Source organism: Trichosurus vulpecula, chromosome 5 (genome assembly GCF_011100635.1).
Source record: "Trichosurus vulpecula isolate mTriVul1 chromosome 5, mTriVul1.pri, whole genome shotgun sequence".
NCBI classification, from domain to species: domain Eukaryota; kingdom Metazoa; phylum Chordata; class Mammalia; order Diprotodontia; family Phalangeridae; genus Trichosurus; species Trichosurus vulpecula.
Window position 1 is genome coordinate 283998628 of NC_050577.1, and position 16906 is coordinate 284015533.

The following is a 16906-nucleotide window of genomic DNA, read 5'->3' on the forward strand; positions in this document are numbered from 1 at the left end:
AGAGTTCATTGAATACTGGGCATATGAATGTGGGAGGAAAACCTGCTGATAGTGTTGTTCCTCATGTTCATATATTTGCAAGTCTCTGCTTTTGGATTTTGCTTGCATTTTTCATGCTGTTTAAAAATGAAAATGTTTAAGCTTTCCTTTTGCTTACTCTCACAATCCTATTTTGTTATGGCTTTTGAAATAGCTTACTTCCATATGGCAATGAAATTTTGTGTAATCATAAATAATATCTAAATATCATGAATAGTCTTCTAAATGTACAATATAAATTGTTAAGAACTGTGTGAAAACTGTGATTAGTCAAGTATTTGTCAGGTGCTTATTAATGTGCTTAATGTCGGGCATTATGCTAAGCAGTGAGGATATAGAACGTAAAGGAAAAATAATCCTGGGTACATGTAAGATGTAATTAGAATAGATGGAAAGTAATCTCAGAAGGGTGAAGGAAGGAAAGGGAATAGGCTACTATGTGCCAGGTTCTATGTTAAGCCATTTTACAAATATTATTTCATTTAATCCTCAAAATAATCCTGGTAGGTGCTACCATTAAGTCCATTTTACACTTGAAAAAACTGAGGCAAACAGAAGTTAAATGAGGGTCATGCAGCTCAGACACATGTCTGATATTTGAACTGAGGTCTTCTTGACTCCAGGCCTTTGCTTCTGTCCACTGGAAAACCTAAGCCACTAGGAGTTGGGGTAACTGGGAAAAGCTTCTTGTATGAGGTGGAATTTTAACTGAATCTTGAAGCCATGAAATCTAAGAAGTATGGTTGAAGAGCTTCCTCTTCAACATTCTAGCTGTGAGGACAACCAATTGAAAGCATGGAGTTGGGAGGGAGGGAGGGAGGGAGAGAGAGAGAGAGGGAGAGAGAGAGAGAGAGAGAGAGAGAGAAGCAGCAAATGGACGAGTATAATTTGGATTGTGGTGTCTGAGTGACAGTGACAACAGTAGTGTCCTTGACCGTAAGGAAGGATAGAAGGATGTGGCTAATGATAAACTTCCTGTCTCAGAGTTGTAAAAAAAAAAGTGTTTTTTTTTTTAAATTTTAGAGTAGTAGTAAAAAGATAATGTTAATATATGTGTGATATTCAGCTTTCAGAGCTGATGCTTTTTATGAGTCGCATGTTCTTTTAAAAATAACAGTGATTTCTCCTTGGGCTAGTTGTCTAAAGAGTTCCTGAGTCTGGCATTAACTATTTTCTTTTTAACTTGGACAAATCACTTAATTTCTCTGAGCCTCAGTTTCCTCATCTGTTAAACAAAATAAGGATTATAATGCACTATTTTCCTCAGGATTGTTATGAGGAAAGCACTCTGTAAACTTTAAACAGATAATGCAACATCCTTTCCTTGTCTCTTTGTCATTCTGAATTCCCACTGCTTTGGTGGGATGTATGTGGGTTAGACACCACTACTCACATTAAAAATGTACAGAGATCGTTCTTGAGAAAAGGTGAAACGGAGTTTATTACTTTCTCATAAGAAAGGACACACCCCAGCATGGCCCAAGATGATGCCAGCACATGTGTTTGTGTGGCATACAGCTCAGAGCAAGTTATATAGACCCTAAGGCAGAGTTCCCCCACCCCCTACTGGCTCCTCTTCCCATTGACTGGATTTGGAACTCATATTCTAAACGCAGACTCTTTTCCCAGGAACAGAGAACAAGGAACAACAACAAAAAAAAACCCAAAAAACCAAAACAGGCGTGAGACCAGGGAAAAGGGAATAAAAGCTAGGTAAAACAGGACCTTGCAGGTATCTGTCTACTGATATAATTTCTTATCTCTGCTTTCTCAGCAGAGCAGTTTCTAAAAATATAGCAGGGGTGCAGGGTCAGGGGTGGTGGTAGGTGAGACAAGGTCTTTTCCCATGCTGGGGGGAGGGGTCCTTCACTATTTCATTGTTCCATTCAATACCATACTGAGGGGCCGTCACTATTTCAGTATTCCACTCAGATGTGAGACCACATTTAATTTAATTTAATTTAACCACCTGTTGTTTTTTTTCCCCATTGTATTCATTTCTGGGTATCCCCAGTCTACCTGCAGAACTGAACCTTTCCCTTGAAACAACAAAATAAAAGAAAAATTTTAGATAGAAATAACCAGTCAACAATCCGGCTAGCAGCTGCTGTGGGGGTGTAAAACCAACAACAACCAGCTCACAGAACGCCGCAAGCCCAGGTTATTTTGACCTGCTTTACTAAGGAAAGCAACATTAAGGGGTTAACAAGCTCACTTTAATCCAGCATACAAATATCATTCACTCAGTTTGGGGGAAAAAGCCAGCACCCTGAACTTCAGAGTAAATACAATCAAATTGCAGACAGACCCAATACATAGTTACCAGAGAGTTTAACAAAGTCCCAACATTCAGGTTACTAGCTGGAGGGCTCTTAGCTACAGCTGCCCAGTCTCCACATCAGCTTGCCACCAAGAGTGAGAGCCCTCAGCAAATAGCTGTGTCTTCCCTTTTTATACAGTTTCAGACTCAACCATCATCTGAGCGACCAGAACTTAGGCTCCTTCGATTGGCTCTGGTGTTAGCACCTCCCTTCATTGGCCCCACCTGGGGCCCCACCTTAGTTATCAATTCACACATGTAATAGATAGGGGTTCGGGCCTGGGGCTTAGCATCTAATAAGACTCAATCAAAGACACTGAATTAATCAAAGGAAACAAAGGCCAAACTCTTCAAGGATCCCCAATACACCAGTTGAGTGACAATGTAGTCAAATTCTGCCCTTATAGTCTTCCACATATGCTAGGAGGAGGGAAATTATGTTGCATTATCTGTTTTCTGGGATCAAGATAGTTTATTACAGTTATTCAGAGTTTGACTTCCTTTTTCTTTACCTTCTTTCCTTTTTTTTTTTTGAGGATTTTATCTTTTATTTATTTATTTTATTTATTTATTTTACCTTTTCATTTACATTATGGTAGTCATGTATATTGTTGTGGTTGTGCTTACTTTGCTTATCATTTTTACATCATTTCACAAATCTTCCTGTTTTTTTGAATTCCTCATATGTGTTCTCTTTACCACACAGTAATATTATATTACATGAAAGTATCCCACTTCATGTATTTCCGGTTTTTTGCTAGCCCTAGATGGTATCATTAGGGATATTTTGATATATGTCACATTTTGTCTCTGCTGTTGACATCTTGGGGTAAACGTCTTTATTCTTAGGAATGTTTCAAATTGCCCAGCCAGGGGTGGGAACCTGAGGCTATGAGGCCACATGTGGCTTTCTAGGGCCTTGAGTGTGGCCTTTTGACTGAATCAGTACTTCATAGAAATCCTCTTAAAAGGAATTCTTCTGTGAAGTTTGGATTCAGTCAAAGGGCTGTACTTGAGGGCCTGGAGGGTCACATGTGGCCTGAGGCTGCAAGTTCCCTACTCCTGACCCAGACCATGAAGCAAGATGTTTAACTTTTGTATTGCATTATTAGTTTACCGTACAGATACTATCATTCAGTGACAGTGTCATGTTTTCAATATTGCTCTTTGTTGCCTTTGGGGGTAGAATTGTTAATGAAACTAGAAAGTTGGATAAGGAAGGACAGTGTTTAACATAAGTATATCTAACTTCCCTCCTTTGTTTCTGTTTTCTTACTTTAGGTTTTTTTTTTTTTTTTTGTTAAGGTTGGTAGTTGATTGAATTGATCAGGTTGTTCAGATTTGTGAATTTGCTTTTTAAAAATATTTCAACTATATTTCAATATTATTTGCAGATTTTGTATTTTATTTTATGCAATTAAAAATCTTATTCCAAATAAGGGTCCAAAAGCTTTATCAGACTGCCAAAGAATTGCATGACACAAAAGAGGTTAAGCACCCCATTCTGTATTCTGATGCCTTTGCCTCAGGAATCCTAGTAGTTTTTTCAGAATAGCAGTGGCATATTTGAGAGCTATAAACAAACTAGACACACTAAAGGAATGCAGCTTCAAGACTTTACAGTGAACCTAACAAAAAATTGTACCATACCCAGCAGAGTCTAGACAGGGCTCCCGCCAAAGGCCTTCCCTCAACCAGAAGCTATAATTTAACTCTTTGACATGTGTACTTTCTAAACTTGAACCCACTTTTGTATGAGCTCTGTATATTTTTCTAATAAAGTGGGTCCCAGACTTGGAGGGAATGTTTTATGCAAATTGTTCTTATTCTACCTCTTTAGTAAATGCTCTTTTCTAAAAGCTATTTGTCTGGCTTGCTAATTTATGTTAGCTGTTAGTTGAAAATACATTAATGGGGGCTTATGCATAATAGCTTGAAAAAGAAACCCTCAGCCCTTCAGTTTTTCCCATAACACATTGAGTGGAGAAGTAGCCAGCTATCTTATAGCATTTGAGAGAGTGAGTCTAGAACCTGTGGTTTTTTTTCATAGAATTTTAAGGTGCAAGGAAATCATCTAGACCAGCATTTTAGTGTTATAGAGGAGACAGAGCTTTGACCTTGGAATCAAAATGACATGGCTTGAAGTTTTGCCCCTGACATTTACTAGCTATGCGACCATCTCTCCCAGTTTCTATTTTATCACGTGTAAAAGAGGGTAATTATACCACCTTATTGGTCTATTGTCAGGATCCAATGAGGTAATTAATATACAGTGCTTTGCAAACTTTAAAGTTCTATATAAATGTCAATTGTTATAAGAATGAACTGAGACCCAGAGTAGTTAAGTCCTTCCAGCTAGTCATTGGCAGAACTAAGACCACAGCTGAGATATCTCTCAGTCTTCTATATTTTTCATTATGTAAAATCATGACTATAGAAATATGTTATTTGTTATAGAAAACCATGCTGCCAGATACCTTCAAATTAGTCAGTGTGACATTGGGACTCTGTAATACTCTTTTAATCATTCTAGGCTAGGATTTTTATGGCTAGTGCTGTTATTTCAAGGTTTAATCCTGGATACTTTCTTTTTCACAAGGTCAGATTCTGACACCATAACATAAGAGGTATCAGCCTTGAAAATCTGGACCACTCTTGTTTAGGGTAATTGATACCAAGGCAGGTCTACCCTGGTAGGGCCCCTTAGCTTTGGTCATTGCATTATAGACATTATAGTATTCTTTTTAATTGTTATATTCTCTCCCCATACCCATGTCTTCCTTTTTACCTATTCTAATCCCACTTTTCCTTCAAGATTCAGTTCAAATACCACTTTTTCTATGAATTATTCACTGATCATCCTTGTGATTAATCTCTTCCTGATGTTTAATAGTGTTGGTTTCCTGATTTTAATCATATACGATTCGGAACTATAGTAATTATATAATTATTGTGTAGTATTGCATATCTGTATATGCATGATATTCTTCTTGTTAGCTAGTAAATTTATGCACGGACCATATTTTAATTATTATTGTAATATACTATTAAGATATTTTGATCATATTAAATCCTTCATACAGGATGATTGAATGAATGAATGCTGTCTTTGTAAGATTATCACTACCTAGTACAGGGAAGTACCTGTAGTAGCAATTTAGATTTGAAGATCTTTCCTACCCATTAATAGGCCAGTTGAACTGCTTACATCACAGGAAGCCTAAGTCACATGTGGTAGGAGGAACTTCCTGATACGAAAAGGATGTTATGTCACAGAAAATGTAGAGAGAGAGAGACAGAGAGAGAGAGAGAGAGAGAGAGAGAGAGCGCGCAAGCGAGCAGTTATAGCTGCTAATGGCCACCCTCGTGATTGTTAGAACTGAACGGGCTGACTTAGCTGTACTCTGAGTTTGTTTTGGGGAAGACCCCAGCAGGGGGTTGGAGAGGTTTGGGGATGGCGAGGTTCTAGGCTGTTATATGGTGTTCTCAGTTCCTTGCTCTTATGATAAAGTGGGCTGACTGGGTGTGGGAGCTGAATATTTTGTTATAGGATATGATTTTCTGGTGTCTTAAAAAATGTTATACTTCTTTTACCTTCTTTATGGAGAGTCTCTCATACCTTATGATACAGAACTACATAGGCATATTCACGATTATTGTTGAAGTTGTGTTTATTGCCTTACTATTACAGTACCTCAATGGTAGTTGAATGGATGAATGAATTCTGGCAGGAGTAAAGGAGGGTAGGATTTGCTAGTGAGAGGTTTGATCTAAATTTGGCAGTTCCTGTGACCTAAGAGGATGAAAACTAAGTACCTGAAATAAAAACTCTGTCCATTTGTCTTCATGGTATGGCAACCCTAAAGCTTGGTTTTAGGATTATTATATCAGATTTAAGTCTGAAAGGGATCTTTATTTATTTTAGCTTTTATTTAGTATTTTATTTTTCCCCAGTTACGTGCAAAGACAATCTTCAACATTCTCCCCCTCTTCCTTCCCCTCCTCATTCAGAAGGCAAGCAATTTGATATAGGTTATACATGTACAATACTCCTGTTGTGAAAGAAAAAGACAAACTTAAGAAAAATATCTGTATTCAGACACCATTAATTTTTTCTCTGTAGATGAATACCATTTATCACAAAAGACACTTTTAGAAGCCATTAAGTCTAACCTCCTCCTTTTACAGATGATGAAACCAAGTCATAGAAATTAAAGTGACTTACCAAGGTTCATATAGCTGGTTACTTTTGGAGATTTGAACTCAGATCTTCCTGATTCAAGTACCTTATTTGCTGCACTGTGTTGCCTCTTATGATCATCTACATTGTTTCTGCCTTTTTAGCAGTTCAGGGATAATTATCCTTAGCTTTAGGTACCAACTTTTTTGTACATCAGGAGCCTGTCACCCAAAAAAACTTCTACTGTTACTTCAGAAGGATTTTTGTTTGTTCAGTCAATCAATTGGTTGAAGGTTAGGTTAGAATTGGTGTCTGACAAAGATGTCATTCATTTATCTCTCTGATCATTAAGTTAGAACTGATAGCAATATATTGGTAAGGTTATAGCCTAATCTGAAGTTAGACTGTGAATCTGAGCGTAAGCCCCCTTGGATGATTGAGTCTGATTAGTTAAGCCTTACAAAATACTTACTGTATTGAATTCTGTATTAGTTTGAAAGGAATAAAGCAGGAACCTCTCCTTAAAAAATATCGTGGGAAGATACAACATACATATATGAAATGTCCTGGGATCAATTGCAAAGCAGTCATTTGATGCAAACAATATATGCTATAGTGAAATTGACATTGGAATTTGGAGGAGGGAAAGTCATCAGACTGGAGAAATTCTATGTGTTTAAACTAGAAGAGGTCAGATAAAATTTGAGCCAGGTTTTGAAAGAGGTATTATAACTTAGGTTTAAGGAAAGAAGGAAGACGGCATTCCAAAAAGAGCAAAACTGCATTTGTAAAGGCTCAGTGAGGAATTAGCAAGTTGTGTGTGGAAGAAAGCACCAAGTAGGTTGTTTTATCAGATGGTCGTGCTGTGACATTAACAAGAAATGTGAGGTTGGAGGTAGACACCAAGCTGAGAGGATTTTGGATTGAATCCAGTAGATAGTAGGCAACTGATATCCCAACATTAAGCTATGTGGTTTAGTACATTTCAGAATATTCTTTGCAAAGAAAACCTTATATTGATCTAGGATTTTTAAATGTTTTATATAAATAGCTATATAGGTGTGTGTGTGTGTGTGTGTGTGTGTGTGTGTGTGTGTGTGTATAAGTATATATGCATGTGTATACACATACATGTATTTTTTAATTAGCAGAAATTCATTTTCTTCTCCTTAAGCCTCTCCCAATTCAGAATGAATGAAAAACAAAAAACTTTGTTATAATAGTTATGGTCAAGCAAAACACATTCCACATTGGTTGCGTCCAAAAATATATATTATTCTGTACTGGGTTCACTTTTGAAGAGGTGGGTAGCATTTTTGATCATTAGTCCTCTGGAATCATGGTTGGTCATTACATTGATCAGAGTTCTTATTTATCTTTACCATATTTTTTTAAAAAATTATTTTCCTGGTTTTGTTTACTTCACTCTAAATCAGTTTATACAGATCTTTCCAGTTTTCTCTAAAATCATCCCTTCATCATTTCTTATAGCACAATCTATCTACTATAGCAATCTATATATTTATAGCATCTATATACTATAACTTGTTTAACCTTTCCCCAGTGGATGGGTACCTTCTCAGATTCTTATTCTTTGATACCTCAAAAAAGAGCCAAAAATTATTTTTGTACATCCTTATATTTCCCTATTAAGTGAAATGTATTTTTGTACCCAACTTTTGTGTGTGTATTCTTACCTTGTTTGACCAGCGCACGTAAGTTTGAGATTCAAGTGTCCACCGTTTCCCTTCCTCCTTCTTATTTGTATTGATATCTACTTGCACATCCTAATTTTGATGTAATTTTTTAAATAAACTTCCTTTCCCTTCTCCCTACCTTCAGTGTATTGCTCTTTTCCTTTTTCTTTTTTTCTCTTAAGATTGTCTAGGCATAATGGACCCACTCCCAGGACTTGTCTAATTAGATTCCCTCCATAACCCTTGATGATGATAGGGTTCAGAGGGGATATAAATATATTGTCTCCATATGGAAACATATCTAGTCAGCAGTGCAGGATGTGGTGACTGAAATATTCACCAAGTTGGAGAGTCCCCAATTTCATCTGAATGGGACATTTTATTCCCTGAAGTAACTAGAAAGCTGTGTCAAGGGAGATAGGGGCCGATCAGGTATTGGAGACAGCTTTGTTGTCTTTTAGGAAGAACTAATCCTGTCGCATCTCTTGTTTCCTGAAGAGGGATGGAAATTAGTCCTCTTACACCTTCTTTGCAGAGATGGTGAATATGATTGTGGAACACTGTATATAGTGGTGTTTAGTTTGGTAGCACTGCTTTCTCCCCCTACCCATTTTTTTTCCTGTTAGAAAGGATAGCTTTCTGATGAAGGAAGGAAAAGGGATAGGGAATTTTTAAATTAATCATTGGGCATGTGTATGTATATATACATGACAGCCAGATTTTATAGTGGTTAGAGTACTGGGCCTGGACCTGAGAGGACCTGAGTTCAAATCCAGCCTTAGGTGCTTGGGAGTTATGTGTAATCCTGGGCAAGTTATAACCCTATTTGCCTCAGTTTCCTCATCCTTAAAATGAGCTGGAGAAGGAAATGGCAAGCCATTATAGTATCTTTGCCAAGTAAACCCCAAATGAGATCACAAAGAGTTGGATATAACTGAACAACAACAAAATGTATTTGTGTGTGTATGCTACATATTCATAAATACATACATATATAAGCATGCAGAAAAGATGAAGGAATATAGGGAGGAAGAACTCCTTTTACCTATGTAGGGTGAAAAAGGAAGGTGCCTATCTTTCATTGGAGTAGTAGAGAGACTTTGTGTGTGAAATATCACATGTGTTGTCAGACTGTGTTTATGTTTGGGTTGGTTTTGCCTAATTGTTTTTCATAGTTATAAGTGAAAGTTATCTAGGGGAAGAGCAATAGGGAATTATATAAATAAATAGACAGCAGTGTATTTAAAATACACACACACACCAACACACATCCATGAGATAGGGGCTATAACCAGAGATAAAGAGGAAATTCTAGTTTTACTTTATTTACATACCCCAATATCCAACCTGTCCACAATTTAAAATCAATTAGTGAGTTCAACAACATGGTCCATGTTGTGTTTTTGTTGTAAAAAGATACCAGAGAAATAAGAAAAGATTGCTGCCCTTATAAATGAAAAATCAAACAGATTACTGAAAATGTATACATGAAAAATATTAAATGTTTTCCCAAGGATGAAGGTTAAGGCTTCTACCACCAGTCTAATATAAGCCCCAGTTACTTGATTGAATAAATTAATAAAAAATGTAAACTAGATATATAAAAAAGCCCCAATAAGTTTGAGAGGAATGAAATATTTTGATCATTGGATAAAGACAGGTGATACCACATAGCAAATATACTGTAATTTTTTGAAAGAATCACATACACCGCTCTGAGATTGTGTATAAAATATCAAACTAATTCAGAACATGAAGCCAGCAGCAGGCCAGTTTAATGATGAAAGCACTTCAGCTGAGCCCTTGGGAGAAAATCACTTGTTGGGGGAGAGAGTAATTCAGGGGAGTTTCTCTTTCCTCCCCTCCCCAAAAAGATCATAGGAGTTTGAGAGATCATAAAATTCTATCAGAATTCCCACCATTAACCAGAGATAGTAACAGAGCCAAATGGAGGTTGTAGTGGTGACTGGAGGAGTCTGGATGTGATGAAGCAGAGGCAGTTGGTAGTGCAGTGGATAAAGCCCTGGTCCTGGAGTCAGAAAGACTTGAGTACAAATCTTGCTTGAAACACTGACCAGTTATATGACCCTAGGCAAATCACTTAATCTATGTTTGTCTCAGTTTCCTCAACTAAAAATGGGGGTAATAACAGTAGCTACCTCTTAGGGTTCTTGTGAGGATCAGATGAGTTATTTGCAGAGTGCTTATCTTGGTGCCTGGATACCAGTTGGTGCTGTTGGTTCTTCATTTTTGTAGACATCACAATGTTGGGGTCAGGGTACAGGGTCCTCAGCTGTGGCTGATCAGTCTCATATGAGTTTTGAAGGCATCACCACAGATTGGACACAAGTGGTCCATTAGAACATTTAGGATCCAAGTGACTCTGGAATTGTGCAGCTTGTGCTTCCTTTCTGCTTTTACAGTTCTGCTTTGCTTATGGAGTACCATGCCTTCTTTGGTTTGGGCAAGCCATGCTTGGCAGCCTGTGCCAGTTTCCCATTTCCCACAGTCATTTTATTTTTAATTTAATTTTATTATATAATATAATTTCATAATAATATAATTTAATTTTAATTTATGAAATAAAACAGCATTTCCATGACTTAGTAGAAAAATGTAGCTTTTGGTCTGAGCTGTAGCAAGCAGCTGTGCAAGCAGCGACGAGGGTTCCCCAGCTTTTGGCCCTCTCTCACCAGCTTTCCTCCTCCTGCTCCAATACCTTCCCCCTGTGTAACCATGACAGAACAGGCCATCTCCTTCTCCAAGGACTTCCTGGCTGGGGGCATCGCCGCTGCCATCTCCAAGACTGCAGTGGCCGCCGTCCAGAGAGTTAAGCTACTATTGCAGGTGCAGCATGCAAGTAAACAAATTGCTGCAGATAAGCAGTACAAAGGCATAGTGGATTGTATAATCCGAATTCCAGAGGAACAAGGGGTACTTTCCTTCTGGCAGGTTAACTTAGCAAATGTCATCAGGTATTTCCCCACCCAGGCTCTTAACTTTGTCTTTAAGTATAAGTATAAGCAGGTGTCTTTGGGAGGAGTGGACAAGCACACACAGTTTTGGAGGTATTTTGCTGGCAATCTTGCCTCTGGTGGTGCATCTGGAGCCACCTGCTTTGTCTTCCCTCTTGGATTTTGCGAGACCTGGCTTGGCAGCTGATGTTGGGAAATCTGGCACTGAGAATTCAAAGGCCTGGGAGACTGCCTTGTGAAAATGACCAAGTTTGAAGGAATTCGTGGCTTGTGTCAAGTTTTCAGTGTCTCAGTGCAGCTTACTTTGGAATCTATGATAGAGCAAAAGGCATGCTCCCAGATCTGAAGAACACTCAGGTGGTCTCCTATCCTTTTGATACAGTAAGGAGGCAAATGAGGCAAATGATGATGCAGTCTGGGCACAAAGGAGCTGATATCATGTACACTGGGACAATTGGCTGCTGGAAGAAGATTGCTAAAGATGAGGGTAGCAGAGCTTTCTTCAGGGCTGCCTGGTCCAATGTTCTTAGAGGCATGGGTGGAGCTTTCCTGCTTGTCCTGTATGATGAATTGAAGAAATTGAAGCAAGTCATCTGAGTACATCCTAACTAAAAAAGGAACCAGTGAGTGTAGATCATGTAGAATTTTAGACCATTGACCTTCAAGAAATTCCTGTTGTCTTTTTATGCAGGTCAGATCATGTATGGGAACCAGGAAAAGCTCTTAGAAAAAAGAACTCATTTATTGTGATCCATTATTCGCACAGTGGAACTGATGATGATTCTGCATATTGATTCCATATATTGAGGAGGTGGGCTGGAAGTCTTTAGCTCCTCCTGCTGAGAATATGACTTGAATATAAGACTCAGTAGGATGAGCAATCTGGACTACAGGAATCCATTCCCCCCAGATCATTCTGTTGGTTTTCTTCTTCAGGATTTGGGTCATCCTAAATTCTAATGGAGTGTTACAAGGGTAGGAGCTCATTTCCTCAGGGCAAGGAACCCACCCAGACTGATTTGTTTACATTGTAAACTGAAGCATGGTCTTGTAGTTGAGTGGTGTCCTGCCCAAGATGGATGAGTATGTTCCCTGAAGGTTAGGGACATCTCATCAATCAGCCATGTCCTTCAGAGACTGAACTGACCTTCTACAGGGGCTGGGGCCTAAATGAGGAAATAAAACGGCTGGATCTTACTTTAACAATGGGTTATCAACATAATAGAAAATAATAATTTCAGCCACGGGATGCTGTGTGAGAAACAGCAAAGAAAGCACTGAATCCAAGAATACATAAAAAGGAGTAAGGTGTACGTACTTAGAAAAGGAGGAAGAACACAGGATTAAAAGCCAAACAAGAGGATTTTATATTTGATTATGGAACCAATAGAGGCCCAGTGTATTTTATTGAATGAGGGAGGTGTGATCTTTTAAGACAAAATCAAATTCAGTACACTTTTATTACACACTTGCTGTGTGTAACACATTGTGCTAGACACCAGAGGAGACATAAGGTTGAGTTAAAATACTATGTCCCAATTCCTAATCAGACCAACATCCAGTAAGCACATTTATTGCTGCATGGGCAAGCATTGTATTTATTAAGTACCATGTACTAGGCATTATGCTAAGTCTTCAGAAACATAGAAAAACAAAAGCACAAAAATAATTGGGCTTCTCAAGAACATTACATTCTAACAAGGGAGAGTAGTGATTGAGATAGTGATTGAGCCTGTGATTTGGGTGATACAGGGAACTCAACTTGGAAACTCTCTCTACCAGTGTAGTTTTTAGTTTTGCTTTTATTTAGCAATAGGCATTTCAAAGGATGCAGTGCAAGGGGTAGGCAAACTTGGAGTGGATCATGGGTAGTATCTGGTTGAGGGTGATAGGATTATTGAGCATGAGGCAATTCCTTAATAATCAAAGATAGGGAGAGAAACAGGGGAAGCTGCAGAGATAATAGTGAATGGCAGATGGGAAAAGAAACTTACAGTCTCCAACTGATTTTGTTGAGAGTTGAGTTGGTCGTGGGTCTATTCCTATATGGTTTCTACTATAGGAATATTAGTTATTGTTACTGAGTTATTATAAGTGAACCGAATGTACAAAGATTGCCACAGCCCCATTCAGCAAGATAAGGGTCTCCCAGATTACTTTGTTATAGAGGAGGAATGAGAGTGATTGATTCTCTCTGGACTACTAATGGCAGTATATCCTCACCTGCAACCCATTTATATAGAAATCTTCTGTTTTATATTTATTTTGCTTTTTTTTTTATCATTAATATATATGGGTTGTGAAAGGAAAAGAAAATGCAAAAAAGACATCACAAAATTAAATTGTATAACAGCAAAGTTGGTGAGGAAATAATTTTGGATCAGAGCAAGCCTTAGTAATAGATCATTGGAATACAGTCATAATTTATATCTATATATCTTTCTAATCTTATCTAATAGGGACCAAATCTGTGATTTCATTGGCAAGCCAATACCATCTCAACAACTTAGTTTCCTGGAACACTATGTGTCCGATTCACGCTTGAATTCATGTCTTTCTGGCTCCACTATATGTTCTTTTCTCAGTATACTGATGAGGTTCAGATTGTGGGAGTCCCCTTAAAATCATCTTGAATCTTCCCACTAGATGAGGCATTTGCCTGAGGCTATAAGCCTTTCATTATTGCTAGGCCCAAATCTTTAGATTTAAGAGTTACCTAGCCTACCCCTACATTGTCTGGCTAGTTTCCACCCTTGAACTTGTCAAAGTGTCTATGCCCAAATCTGTTACCCTTAAACTAGCCTAGCCCTACATTGTCTGTTATCTCCAGGTAGCTGTCAGCTACTTTCCACCCTAAATCCATTCTGGTTCCTTTAGTCTGACCTCATCCCAGTCCCGTCAAGATCCTCCTTAGACTCCTCCTCAAGACCCTCCCTAAACTCCTCCTCCCATCACCCCAGGACCACCCTAGATTCCTCCCACAATCTTCCTGTATATAAGTTTCATTTTGCCTCCATGAAGGTGCTCAGATTCCAAGATGGAATCTGGCTTACTTGTGAAAACAAGCATCACAAAGGGTGAGATTTCTTAAGACAACCCAATATGGCGAATCTTTAATAAACTTTGTTTCTCTTTGGCTGTGAGAAGGCTTGAGTAAAATTCATTCGAGCAGGATCCGGCATGTTGGTATTTTGGGGTCTCGAGCACCCCTAAAAACATATAGTCCCTTGACCTCTTCAATACCACAGTACCTTTTGTGTATGTATATAAGAAAAAAGTCAGAATGAAATGATATTAGTCTAATTCCTGTATTTTGCAGATGAGTTAACCAAGGTCCTAAGAAGTTAAGTGATTTGCCTAAGGTCACACAGTGACAGTTAATTAAATTAAAATCCAAGTCTGTTAACTCCCAGCTGAGTCCCCTTTTTGCTATAACATGTTTAATGATTATGTATTTTATTGAGAAACATTTAAGAGGAATGCTAAAAATGACAATCTGATGTAGTAACTTCAGTTTGTGGCAAATTAAATTAATCTCTTCCAGCCTCTGATTGTTTTATAGATCTCTCAAACTCTCCCCTACAGAGATTTTTAAACTTTCTTCATGGACTTTTGTTCATTATACAAAACAACTTACTTTGTGAAACTGAGATTCCTAACCTCTCTTACCTACAGCCTCATCATTCCTTCTGCCTTATTACCTATATAAACCCTGTTCCCAGCCCTCTACTGGGGTACCCTGGTACTTCCTATGTGGTATCCTGAGCTGCAACTCCCATGCCCTGATTAAAGGCCTCAATTTTGTTGTGTTGACCATTTTCATTTAAAAGTCACGTTGACAGAAGTTATAGAGCATTTCAGTTCAGATTTTCTCCAATGGGGACGAAATTCTGCTCATACCTTCTCTTTTACTACTTAGATCTAATAGGCAAAATTTTTGTAGGAGCTAAAGAAGGAGTGATATTTGAGAAAATAAAATTCATCAACATTTCAAAAGAAAAGCATAACTAGAGTAGTCTAGTTCGAAAGTCTAGAGTAGACTTTCCCCCTTGTACCTTGACCTGTATCTCCTCCCAGTGCCTCAGGAGTAAAAATTCCTTGTTATGGCTAGTCAGAGCCATAACTAGATTAGTCAAGAATATGTTTTGGACAATATTGTTATGTGTGTGGGCCAAAAATCGGCCCCCCCCCCAAACCAGGACTATATTTGTGACTGATTGTATAACAGGTTATTTTAGTTTTATGTTCTGTGGAAATTGTAATGCATTCCAAAAAAGGACTTTAATGAACAAAGGGTTCCACAGGGAACCCTTTCGGGAAAAGCTGAAAGAGGTTTTTCTTAGATTTCCGGGGGGAGGAAACTCTCCCTAGGACAACATGAAGTTTTTATGTTTCTGAAAGACTAGATGCTGCTAGAGCAAGGTGAGAAGAAATAGAAGTAAGACTGTATCCCAAAGGAATTTCCGTTCTACTGGGGACAGTGTGTACATATATATGTAAATCCAAGACTGAGCAATAATATAAAGTGGCTACCAACAAGTTGGGAAATTGGGAAAGGTCTCTTGAAGGTGATGGCACTTGAATGACCTAGGGAGAGGCATTCTAAGCATGAAGTACAGACTGAAAAGTCATGGTGACTGGAGATGGAATGTGCTCTATTCCTATGTGAAGAGGCAGTTATGTACAAGCATCTTGGAAAAACAGGATACCAAAGAGAGAAGCAGCAACAGTTAAGCAAGATTCCCACAGGATTAAAGGTCTCTAGGGAAAAGAAAGAATAGCTCTATTTATACTGGAGTACATGGCTAATTAGACTCTTGTCAACCTCAGGTGTCTTCTCTCATTAAATAACTATTGTCCAAAGGTTCTGTTCATCTAGAAGTACTTGGGTGTTGGGGGTAAGAAGGGAATGGGCTTCATTCCCTTTTGTCTAAAGTCTCATGATACCCATTAGGTTTTATGGGGCCAACAGGCTGCTGAGTTTCTGTCCATCACAGGAACTAGATAGATAGTTTGTTCCTCTTAAGGTAGGATTTCTCTGTAGTTTCCTGAGGATCCTACTTGTGATATAGAACTGCAAAGGGATACAGCACAATGGCTGCACCTTCTGCGGGGGTGACAGGGAAATTTTGGTCTTTTGAATACATATCCTTTTTCCTGCTCTTCAGTTTCCCCAGGCAGTGGCAGGTCAGGAGAGAGTGACTTGGGGAAGATATCATCCAGGTACGAATTAGTGTGACTTAAAATATCAACATATTTTAGTCTTCTAGAAAAGCATGTTGTGTTCAGGAAAGCAAGAGTGGCCAAGTTATGGGCAATGTTGATTGATGTGGAACAAGTTGTCCTGCTTCTCTGACCCCTGTTTTAAAAATTTGATCTTTTTCCTTTTTCTTTGGTTTGTTTCAGGGAATAGGTCTATTAGTGGTGATGGGGTGCTTGTGCTTGGACCCTAATTCTAACAGCCTCTGCTTGGGTACCCATGCCAGAATCCCAATTCCAAAACACATCCAGTTCTCAAAACATATTCTCTCTCAGGCAGTCTCTCTCTAGCTAAAGGGCAGCATCCCCCAACTAACTTATCTCTGCTTCTTCCTCAGTAAGCAGCTATGCCCAATTATAGATTGATTTCCAGATGCTGATAATTGACTGTACACTGAGTCATAACCATATTTACTATTCACTGACCTTTCTAACA

At 38.4% G+C, this 16906-nt stretch overlaps 1 protein-coding gene and 1 pseudogene across 1 annotated transcript in view; both read left to right on the forward strand.

Moving 5' to 3' along the window:
- The window catches only part of FGD4 (FYVE, RhoGEF and PH domain containing 4), a 234369-nt gene that overhangs the window by 100152 nt on the left and 117311 nt on the right, over positions 1-16906 (forward strand). The window lies entirely within an intron of this gene.
- On the forward strand, positions 10973-11808 carry LOC118850098 (annotated as a pseudogene).